This window comes from Heloderma suspectum, chromosome 5, assembly GCF_057233095.1.
Source record: "Heloderma suspectum isolate Gila_16-S chromosome 5, 16-S_ref, whole genome shotgun sequence".
NCBI classification, from domain to species: domain Eukaryota; kingdom Metazoa; phylum Chordata; class Lepidosauria; order Squamata; family Helodermatidae; genus Heloderma; species Heloderma suspectum.
The window spans coordinates 201,560,382-201,573,335 of record NC_139462.1 but is presented as its reverse complement, the minus strand read 5'-3'; positions in this window follow the sequence as shown (position 1 = coordinate 201,573,335).

Here is a 12,954-nt window from a genome sequence, read left to right as displayed (position 1 = left end):
CTGCTGAGGAAATTATACACAGTAGTGGTTTGCAAGCTAGTTTTGCATGTTCAATGAGTTCGCAAGCGCCTGGTACGCCTCTTTCTTCTTCCTGTATACTTTATAGACGAGTGATATAGGTTATAGCTGTACTTAAGAGTTCTGTATTTTTTCTTAAACTGAAGACAAATGGTTTTAGATAATGGGCCTATAAATACATCTAGGAACAACCTGCAAAAAAAATAAGCATCGGCAAAGTTATTACATAATCATGCTCATTTCCCCCTGTAGTCTAACTTTAAAATAATTGTCTATTTTTGTTTTTGTTTTAAATTCCTTCCTTGCTTTCTCTTTTGTCATCCTCATACATTTTCATAATCTGCAAAAGCATTTAGTGATAACTATTCAAACGTTCTTCTTAAGATGTTTAATTTCCCTATTTATATAAGTATTGCTATCATTTAATAATAAAATGCAGTATTTACATTTTCATTAGTTTCTGCAGAGCAGATTCGTAACACTAAAAGACAAGGCATTTTTTACATTAAAGTCTGGAAGAAAAATTCTTGACCTGGGCCACCCAAGGTTATAAATTTAGAACTTGTGTTTACTGAACTGATTTCTACGTGCCCCTTTCCAGTGAGTTAGCCTCTGTGTTACAAGGCATCTCATCTTGCAATTAGGCCAATACAGTATACCCTTAAGGGTAACCTCCTAGCAACTTGTTTTAAGCAAGCCAGGTAGTGTATTTATTCCTATAACAGAAATTACTTCAAAAAGTGAACCTGGCGAATAATGGCTCATGTTTAAATCAGTCACAATTAATGGCAATTCTTAGCCCTACCTAAATTCTTATCGCCAATTGATTTGAGGTAGTTTCATCTTACAATTCTGAAAACATTCAACTAGGTTGACAGATGTATCTGTTTTATTTTTCTTATATGCTGCCTTGAGGCACTTGGAAAGATGGCATAATAATAATATAGTCAGTATGTTATGGTATATGAGTTAAGGAAAGAAATCATGAGCTATGTTCACAATGAAAACATCTCTGTTGGAATTTGGCTCATTGGGTGCTAAATTGTTTTAACAATCTTGGCTGGAGTTAAGGTTGTTGGCTGAAGTTGATTCTGTGAAGTTCAAATTGGATTTTGTGAGTGATTTATAATTTTGTAATTTATTACAATAGCATTACTCTCTTGCCTTCAGGACTTGTTACAGATAACTGAATTAGGGCACAATCCTATGAGCGTTTAGACAGAAAAAAAAGTCCAACTCTCAGCATTCCCCAGCCAGCTCTGCTTTCCCCCCCCCCCCGTCTAAACATGCATAGGATTGCACCCTAATTCACTAGCAGCCTACCAAAGGATATTGGCAAAAATGGCTTTTGTAAGACCTGTTTTTAAAATCAGTTTGAAATTACATAGTAAATAGCTATCTTGTTTGATATACATATGTAAATGTGGCATGATTTGGGGGGGTTCTATATATTCATGTTAGTAGTGTGTATAAATAAGTGGCATCAGTATAATATTAATGATGCTGGTGCACAAAAGCCTGCAACCCTATGGGAGTAAGTCCCATTGAACACAGTGGAATGTCTAAGTAAATATGCATAGGCGGGAATCTACACTTCACCTAACACAATGGTAAGTCTCCCATTGGTTTTGAAGTGGTTACTGATTGTACCATTACTAGGGTGCTTTTGTTTATTTCAGCTCCTTAGTGTAACAGTTTACATGATCCTTAAGAAATGCTTGCCCCATTTAAGGTATGTTTGTGGATTTTCTTCTGTAGGTACAGCCACTTTTATAAGATAGAAGAGACTGTATGCATTCTAGAAAATAACCAGCTAAAATGAGTTAATGCAAATATAATTACATTTGCATTCACTCATTTTAGCTGGTTATTTTCTAGAATGCATACAGTCTCTTCTATCTTATAAAAGTGGCTGTACCTACAGAAGAAAATCCACAAACATACCTTAAATGGGGCAAGCACTATAAATATCACATGGGAATTCCCTTAATAAATTATGTAGTACTAGTTTCATTTAGAATTTGTTACAGTTACACATTTTATCACTCCTTCTGTCAAACCTCAAGGATAATTAAAATAAAGATAATGGTTTTATTTATCATTCAGCTAACATAGGCAATGACTTCCTATTACTGTGTACCTCATATCCTGCAACTCAAATAGTTTAATTAGTATACTGTGAAGTTCTTGATTAAATTATTCAAAGAAGCTAAAGGACAGTATCTGCCTAGAGCTAATCCCAAGTATTTATACTATCAATTTTTTCAGGCTATTTTGTATCTACCTTCTGTTAATTCACTCTAGTTCAGACCTTAGGCTTTCTTAGGAGATCATACAATATTCGGCCAAAACCTTTCTTGAGGACAAGGTATCTGCTGTCCATCAGATTTCTGCTCGTTGCTACACCTGATACCCTTTTAAAAGAAAGGAATCTGGCCATATCTGTTACTAATTATTCAAAATTAGTTATTAGTCATTAACCTCTTCTAGGTAATTATAAATGAATGTGAATGATATAAGAAAGGCTGCATGCACTAGCCGATTAAGCTGTGTGGCAGAGAGTGAAGGTAATTTTGGTACTCGTGTAATTGTAATAGGGAATTTAAAAGATAGTATTAAGGATGGCCTGTCTTTGTACCAATGTGTAAGCGGCTTTTGTGTATTCAGTTGTAAGTTATTTTACTTTGTTCACCATCTCCCCCCACTGCCTATTTATATTGAAGTTTTGGTAATACACACAATTTAAATTTGATTAACTAGTTAAAAGAGCTGATCAGTCCACTAGAAATTCTTGACAGCACTGTGTCTTAGTTATTCTAATCTATCTTTTTCTTGTTCCTCTATTTTAAAGAAAAAGCCTGTGCATTTAATATTTGGTTCTCTAGGAGCCCTGAAACACAGTTGAGTAGTTAGACGATTTCTCCAGTAAACTCTCAGACCCCTTTCAGACCATTGATGTTTACTAATTTCAACAAAGAGTCTCTTGTGGCATCTTAAAGACTAACAAATGTATTATAGCATAAGCTTTGTGGACGATAGTCCACTTCATCACATGCATGAAGAGCTTCAGGTATATGTACAGTACACATTGTGGGTGAATTGTAAACAGTGGGGTCAGAGGAAATTACATGCAGAAAGTACTGACAAACACATTATTAACAATAGTGGCCATTCACAAAGCAGTTGCTACTGATAACACATCTTGGCACCAGGTAAGCCAATTAATACATATAGTCTGTGTGTTTTTAACACTTTACCCTGCTTCAAGCCTATTAGCAACAACAGTTTTGTGTGATTGTCACTGTGAGTACTTTCTGTATTTAATTTCCTATGACCTCACTGTTTATAACCCCAACCATCTGTACTGCATATATCCCTGAAACTCAATGCATCTGATGAAGTGGACTGTAGTCCATGAAAGCTTGTGCCATAATAAATTTGTTAGCCTTTAAGGTACCACAAGACTATTTTTGCTGCCACAAACTAATGTGGATACCTGTTCTGGAAATTGTAACTAATTTCAGTTATTAATGGCTTCTTTGATTTGCCTTTTCATTTCCTTGATAGTGAAAAGATCATATAACTGTGAATAACCTGACACACACACACATATATAGGCATGCATGGATGTAGGCCTCATCTTTACAAATATGGGTTGGGACCCAAAAATCCCCAAAGCCCATACTTGTGGTTATTTTAAAAAACATTTTACCCTTTGATCAGATTATTGCCCTCCCACTTCATAACATGCTTTTGAAGTTCCCTTAGGTGTCACATGGAGAGTTAGTATTGGAGGAAAGACAGCAACCCTAGAGCTCCCTTAGCCTTATAAGAGCTAGTTACATGCTTCTTTGGATCCTGCCCATAGATCAATGGCATCATGCATATGGCTTAAACTCTTGTGTTATAGGAGCCATTCACAACTGGTACTTCCTCCAAAGTAGGCACATATAAGTATTAAAGAGTTACCCATCACTTTGGAGGAGAATCGGGCCTTGCAAATTGTAGGACCAATGAATGACTGAAGCCCTCTATTTTGCTTAAATTACTGTCTTTTCAGCACCAAGAAAATACTTTTATTTTCCCAGACTTTTAATAATTAAACCATACTGATTTTACTGCTGGTAATTTTTATCTCCCGTTTCTATGCTTTTTAGTTGTGTTGCCTTGTTATGTTGTTTGCTTTATTTTTTATTAAATAAGCTGCCTAAAGAAAGGTATGATACAGGGCATCATAAAAATCTTTAAAATAAATACATATATTAAACATTCATAAACATGGTTTCTAATTTTTGAAATGCTACCTTCCTAAGAGATAAGAAGCTTTAACAGCACAGTCTTATCCTTGTTACTCAGAATTTAATCCCCTTGTGCTCTGAGTTTTACTTCCAGGTAAGTGTGGTGTATCCTCAATATCCTCAGCTAAGCTCTTTCCATAACATAGATCTTTATTTGTCTAAGAAATAGCTCCATTGCTTTTTTTCAGATATATCGTTCTGCACGATCCAATTGCACATTTGAAAAATGCCCATCTATTAATACAAATTGAAACATAGAACCAAATTATTGGTAATTTATTTTAGGCTCTATCCACCAATATTTATTCTGGCAAAACTTGACTTTTGTTTAAAGGAACACCATCAATTTGAAATGTGATTATATTTTTAATACATCTTAAAAATACATTTATACTTGATTTTAAGTCATTTTCATGTTTTACTTTTCTCCTGATGATCTCTGAAAAAAAGACATGCTCAGATAGGACAAGGTACCAAGGTACTAGCCTTGCAAAGGTATACGTATGCCCACCTTTACTACTACAGTAGGCATATACTCCTAGTAGTAAAATGTATTTGCGTTTACAGGATTGGAACTTTAACTATTGAATGAGTAGAAATGACAGCATAAATTTCCAGAAAGATGACATATACAGACAAAGGAAGAATTAGGAATATATTATCTCTTGTATATATTCTTTTAGTAATCCTTGATCTATCTTTCTCCAGTAAAAATCACTGATCATACATACTTCATATTTCATCTAAAACATCATAATTAAAATCAACAATTGGTAAATAAATGAGAACTGCCATTTGATCGTCAGATGACATTTGCTGCTATGGCATATGCTGCTACCGTTTATCACTTACCAGCTATTGATGATAGGTTATAGTCTTCTTTGAACAGATTAGTCTCGTTGCTGAGAAGCCACTGAAAAATGACCATTTGCACCAAGATCCTTAAATAAATTATAAGTATCCAGGTTATGGGCTAATACAGTTGCCTGATATATTGGAAATAGCATTTCTTAATCACACAAACATACTTGAGGGATTTTCATGTGCTAGTATAGCATCATAATTTCATGTTGGAAGTTTACCTGATTAAGGAGTGTGTACTATTAATATTTGTCAGTTTTCCCTTTCAAAAAAGTGTGTGTGTGTGTGGGGGGGGTTTTTCCTATAGGTTAACTATGCCAATATTAGTGAGGCCTATTAAAACACCATATTAGATATGGAAAAATAAAGATGCAGCAAATGTCACTTTGTTTAGTACAGGTACAATCTATCATGGCAATTAATGAGATTAGACTGGTTACTGAAAAGTAATGTTTTCAGTTGTTTAAGGAAATGCGAACACACACCAACAACACCTTTGCAGGTGAGGCCAAAGAAACCCTCCTGCACAATAAAGACAGCCTGATTGTACCTCCCAGGAGAATAGTACAATACATCAGCCTGGACATGTAACACAATCTTTTATTGTTCCCAGTCACCCATGAAAGATCTGTGGGTTTCAAAGCTCACCATTTAAAACAACAACCACCAAAAACCCTAAGAGATCCACTACAAGATATCATTTCACTTATTCTGTGTCTCTTAATGGTTAACAAGGATGTTTCCAATCACAAGTCTGCTATTGCTAATAATCACTGATAGGATGTACCAAAGGGAATATTGTAATCAAGGCCCAGTCCTACTCACCACAGTATATCATCTGGGAAACACCCCTCAACTGCAAGATCAGGCTCTTAATAAATACCATGAGCATAAAACACAGTGCTCACAATTCTGCTTTGTTAATAATGATTTCAAGAAGCAAAAATTGGCCATGCATCTTGAAGCAGTATTTTTGTTTTGATACCTTGTCATCAAAGTGACAGTGGAAAGGGTAATGACCCCTGAAGCCTCCAACCCACACATCATGATCAGTTTTATTTTTCACTCTGTCAGAAGAAAGTAACAGAAGAACAGAAGGAACATCAGAGAGGAAAATCAAAATATCACTAACTCTACCTCTCACTAGAAGTATGCATGTCTTTTGTGTATGCATGTAGGAAAACATTATTTAAAGGCAGGGAGAAGAAGAGGTAGAGAACACAAAGGTAGAAAAGTTGCAGCTGTAAATCAATGGGTGATGCAGAGGCTATAGAAAATTAATATTGAATCATTACCCCTACATCATCCTTTGCAAGATACATTTTGCGAGACCCAGCACTTCTGTTTAACATTCTCTCTTTTAAAATAAAAGATCACATTCACCTTCTACCCAATAGATCTGTTTGAAAACCCATCCCTATTTTTATTAGATTTTCTGAGAAAAAGACTATTTGTGTATTTTTGTCCTGCAATATGCCCAAGAACATACTGTACAGTTTGAGTGCACATTAAGCAGCAGATTAATTTCCACGTCCAATGAGAAGCTTTAGCTTAATAACTAAATGCAGACAGACATGTTGCATTAAACCCAACTAACATGCAAAATGGCATTTGAAATAATCTAAGGTAATAATAGCACCAAAGCTTAGGAATGAGAATAAACATCTCCCAAAAGTTTACTTTTTTATTTTACTGGAACAGACTATTAGGAGGGGGAGAAAGAATATAGATATTTTATGCAAAACTCTTGGTGATGTTAAAAGTGGTTTAATTTGCTTGATGGAATGTTCTATGTCTCTTTTTTGGTAGGAAATTCTTCCCCCTCTCTCCCTTTTAAGGAACACATGAAAAACAGGCCTTGTTGCTTGTTAATTTCCTAATGACTTCAAGCATTGCAAAACAAAATAAAAACAAAAACCCACAGTTTAAAGTGGCCCAGAAAATGATCTGCATTCACTTTTTCCTTTACAACATGTTCATAATATAAGAAATGAAATATTTCCTTGAACAAAACAATTGATTACTTGGTGCACTTTTTTTCAGGGGAGGGATGGCATGAAGAAACATTTCTCAATGATATAAAAGTATGGACTGTAACATTCATTGTCCAAAAACCATTGTTCTGTTCTTTTGACTTTATACAACTGCAGAAAGGGCTACTACAATAAGGCACCATTTGGAAATGCTGCAAATGAAATTATTTTTCATCATGTTGAGGTGTGTGTGTGTGTGTGTGTGTATGTGTGTGTATATATATATATATATATATATATATATATATATATATATATAAAATCCCCTAGAATTTCTGCAGTTTGTGCCTCCATCTACTGAGTTAGACTGATGAACTATTTCATCATATTCTCAGAATAATTCATTCCTCTACTGTATGCAACCCAATTTCCGACAATATAAATTCTTTTGTAATTAAGTGGAATATCAGTGGGGAGAAGGCATGCAAGATACATTACTTATTTACTAATAATAGACTTAATTTTGATGGCCTCATGTTTTATTTCTCTTGGTCAAGGAAATTAAACTGAGATCTATTTATTTTGTATTCCTTTCCTTGAAGAAGCCCATATTCTTGGATGAGAGCAAAAATATGTAGGAAGGTTATGTTATGCATATCTGAACTAGGGTCTTTTCAAATCCTTCCATTTGGCAATTTCATTTTTATTCCTTCAATAAATGCTTGGAAACTTCTTGGGATATGACACACTTCAAAAACATCAAAGGCATTTTCAAAGTATAACAATGTAATCAAGTGTTCCAAGTAATGGAAGTTCTACCTTATCGTCATTTGACTTTACATGTCAAATCCATTTTAAACAGGTTTGTTTAAACATCAATTCCAGGCAGCAGAGTAACATTTGAAGCAGAGGAACTGGAAAAGGGAGTACAGCTTCTCTTTTAAATAAGGTATGATCATTAAAATCCAGTACTAGTAATGTTAGGCACCATAGAAATGCACTATTTAAAAAGATGTTTGGGCCTCATTGACTGGCAGGTATATCAAAATTACTATGGTACATCCACAACAGAAAGCTGAAATTAGCACAGATGTGTCCCTAAATACTTTGAAAAGTCTGAAACAGGACTTTAACTGTTCTTATTTAGACTGGGGATTTGCAGGGGAGTCAGGAACACATCTATGAATACAGAATCTATGAATACAGAATATATGAATACATATTTACTGATCTCAGAGAACACCACATCAGATTTTTGATGGATTTAAATATAATTTCTGCTAATTAATAAAATCATAGTTTATTATTTTGCATCCCTGGTTGTGTTCTCTCAGCCCACCAAATTATGTAATTCTTATTCACATTTCGTATTTCTGGAAGGAAAAATATAGTACAGATCTGAATTTACAGAATACTAACAGCAAGGCCCATAAATAACTCCTGGCTTTAATCAACAGGAGAGATGCACTAATAAATTAACACCACTGCTTGTTTTATGCACACTTTTAAGTTTACTGCAAACAAACACATAAGTCAGAATTATAAAATCCAATGTTCGCTCTTATCTTTTTCTCTTACATATCTATATTTAGTGGACTACTTTGAATGCACACTTATTATTAATAATTGACCCAATGCAACAAATATTTAATAAACAGCATAGTACATTGTCATTTGACTTTCTCTTTTTTTGGCTAGCAGAATACAACTCTGAAATTATCCATAAACCTATCTAAATATTCTCCACATCAGTATAAAAGCTTCTGTATATTCTTTGAATTAGGTGCAGAAATATTGCTATAAATTAAAATTATCTTTTATACTTAAATTTCTGGTCATTCGAATTTTACAGAGAGAACAGCTGAAAGGTGCCAAAGTTTCAGGGTAGTCTAGTGTTGTGCATTTGTACTTCCTCACTGCTGAGATCAGAATATGCAGTTATTTTGCTTTCTGAGGGCTAGGATGAACAGTCACATAGTCTGTCCCCTAAATATTAGGAATGTATACAAGGGGGAAAAGGCATCACTTTGGAAGATAACATTAAGTGACCATGAGGGGGAAAGACAGGCAAACCTCAAAGGGGACAAAGCAACATGTTTGAGATCTGAGTGTCATGGTACTAAAATGTGATTTAGCATGAGGCCAAGCTGGTAAAATAGTTTGTGTTTGTATAACAAACAGAAACATGTTTTCCTTAACTCTGCTTCTAGTTAGCTTGTTATCAAGTCACAGAATGAGCAGCTATGTTTTCTCCAGTGCTTTTGCCTGGGTCAATATATAGGAGTGCACAGTTCATGAAGATGCTCATAAAAGGACCATGTTGTTGAACTTTCCATTATTAATAGTAATAATATTTAGGTATTAACACAGGTGCTGTATAAAGTGAAATGCTTCACAGTTCAAGGAAGCGTCAATGCAAGAATTCTAATCAAACACTGAGATCTGTGTAATGCCCTGCTTTAAAAAAAAAACCCTTGGAAGTTGAGAACCCAAATTATATGCATTATCTGAAGGAAAATATTAACTTTTCCATAAAGCTATAGTTGCTTGATGAAAAGCATACTGAGCCCAACTACTTATTTTATTTTTAGTAGTGGGGTAAAATAAATATGAATTCCACATTTTTTTTGGCTTGACAATAATGTTAATAGTGAAAGGATTATTAATGATGTTGCCAAAAGAGGGGACAAACTCTCCTATCCCTTTATAGTGCAACCCTACATATGTCTATTCAGAAGTAAGTCCTGTTAAGTTCAATGGGTCTTACTCCCAGGTAAGTGGTTATAGGATTGTAGTCGTAGACCCATACTTTAAAAGGCACACACAGCCCATCAAAACAACTAGGTAAGTCAAAGGTCTAAAATAAATTGCTTGATTTCTGATGGCTCTGGCATAACTCAGGTCCCACTTGCAATATACAGGCTTTATTGTATACAAATATATGTATGTTTGCAAGATCAGAGACTTTAAAATAACTTGGTATTTTCCACTCCAAGAAATAAATAGTCTTGTATGAAGAAATCTGCTGAATTCCTATGGAAGAAATCTGAAGGATGGGAATCTGTGTAGAAACAACTAGGTAACTGAAAAAATTTGAAGACCACCCTTTAGCCCTTCCATAGCCACAATGGCTTTGTGAGTGGTTTCACACAGATCCTGACTACTGGTTTGGATTAGTTTTCCACATGGTTGAAGTCATTTACTATGTAAAATTAATACTAATCACAAAACATGGTTTACAATTCAGCCTGGTATTAAATAGTAGTTATTAAACAAAACCCCCACTTAAAGTCTGAATTAAACACATTAGCTATATCCTTCTAAATACTGGGGTCTAGTATGCTTTGTTTTATACCAGTCTCCCATAGTTGACTCCTAACTTAGGTCACTAAAGAGTAAGATATTAATGGCTGGGGTAGAATCCATGCCCATTATGGGTTGCCAAAATCCAATCCTGTGTTTTAATTCATAGAAGCAACAAACATGTTGGAGGCTAAACATAACTGTGCTCTGTCAAATAGCATTACGGCTGCACAACGAACAGGAAAACAACAATCAGCCAAAACGTTCTCCTTGGTATGCCCCGTTGAATTGAATGGAAGCTGAGCATAAGCACATTTTGAGCTGGGGAACTTGTTGGTGGATTGTGCTTTGCCTTCTGGTCCTCTTCCCCTATTCTGAAAAATGATTCTCTGAGAACGTTGTTTGCACACAGGTTTCATTTTCTGTAAGGAAGATACGCATTTACATAAACTCGCCACTGTATCAAAACAGAGCAGCACTCTAGTCAGCTGATTGGTGGCTGGACTGCTGCATGTTGTTGGGGGAGAATAGGCAGTGATGTGTCAAAATTTATGACAATGACTGTCACTAAAGATGATTAGTTAACAAAAAGGCACTGTAATGTCTTGTGTTCGTTAACATAAAGCATTACAGAATGGTAATACAGCAGATACAGATTTGCACATTTTAAAATTCCTTCTACCTGGAAGTGGAGTGGCCAGACATTTCTCAAAAATACAACTTGTGATGCAGAAGGAAAGATATTCCAAGAAAGAAATCTCACCAAATGTTGGTGTGTTTGTGGAGGGGACAGGGGACTGCTTCCATAGTATATGTTTTACCAAAGTCTAGTTATTTTGAGAAAAAGGAACTGAACATTTCTCTATGTTGTGAAAAGAGGAGCTTCACAAAATGATATATTATACAGCAATCATTGTTATAATATTTTTCATTCATCTGTTTTTCTTTTACTGGACTTAATTGTGAAAAACTAAAAAATGAGACACTTTCTTTGATATGTGCTTCTAAAATACCTGAGTATTTTTATTCGTTTCATTTTAGGCAATTATTGAGATGTCTCCTTGAAATTAATCAATTGCTTTTCCTCTCGCTTTTTAAAATATGAGGATTTTGTTTCAAGTCAATGCTAAACCACACTGTGACAGGACACAGGCAACAAGTAATTTATGACACTGATTAAAAAATTGTGGACTTTCAAACATATTCTAATCAGAGCTGTTTTGTGCTAGCCTGTTCAGTGCTGACAGCATTATTGCAAACAATGTATTCACCCCTCTGGATCTGTTCAGCATATACTTAAAATCATTATTGAAAAAGATAAATTATCTTTAGCCCAAAGAACTCCTATCTTTATTCCAGAAATATATAAATTATCATCTCTGTTGAAATATGGCCAGGATCTAAGGAATAGCACAACCAGGTTGGGGGTGGGGGCATCTTCACAACAATGGAATGAGAAGCGTGTTCAAGTATTACCAGGATTGTCATGGAATTGCTCCATCAGGGACAAACGAAGCAAGATAAGCCGAGTGTAGCATACCTTTAAAATCTGGTTTTCAGGGGTCACACAGTGCTTGAATGGAACATACTTCCAGGTGGGGTGGGGGGAGTACTGAATGTCATCAGACTGGCAGGGGCTGCTCAATCAATGGGAGAAAAGTCCTACAAGTCCCAGTATTCTGGTTGGGGCATATTGGGAATTGTAGGACTTTGTCTAAGCATGTATTGGATTGCACCCTAAGAGACATTTAAAAGGTAGTTTCTAGTATAGCATGGGTAGACTGTTCTAAATCCCAAGTCTCACTGGGCCCTGAGCGTGCCTAAAACAGTCCTTTGAATCCTGACCTACAATGTTTACATTTATCAGTTCCGTGTTAAAATCAACTCAACATCAGTGAATCAAACAAAGGTCGTATTCATTCATCAAAAAACCTGCTGGTTTAAAAGTCTAGACAATAAGGCTATCTCACGTTGGTCCAAACTCCACAAAGCCAAGAAATTGGAAGCTGATGCCTTATCTGATGTGCCCCGTGATCAGTCGTGATGTTGTTTGTGCTATGTCACAAATTGTCCTTCCTTACAACTTGCCCTCCATGCACCCACACTTTTCCTGGGTCTTTCAGTCCCAAATCCAGATTGGGAGGATGGAGTGCCTGGGACCAGCAAAGATGCTCCACGTTGTCCTGGTCCTATGTTGCCTTAAGAAGCATCTGAGCCTTACCGTATTGCTAGAGGAATCCTACTGTGAGGTAACCCCATGCGTGTTTGTTGCTTATACCAGTAGCTTGCAGGATGGGTTGATCAGTGAGAGGGAACCCTCTTCTTGCACCCCTCACCATTCTTATATTATTTCTGTGTGTCACTACAAGGTAAACCTGTATTACATTGTAATTCAAGCTTTTTTTATTCTGGTTTTTCTATTGCTCCAACAGGAATGAGACAGAAAAAAAAAATAATTCAACACCACACCGAGATTTCCAGCAGCAGGCATGCTGCAAGAT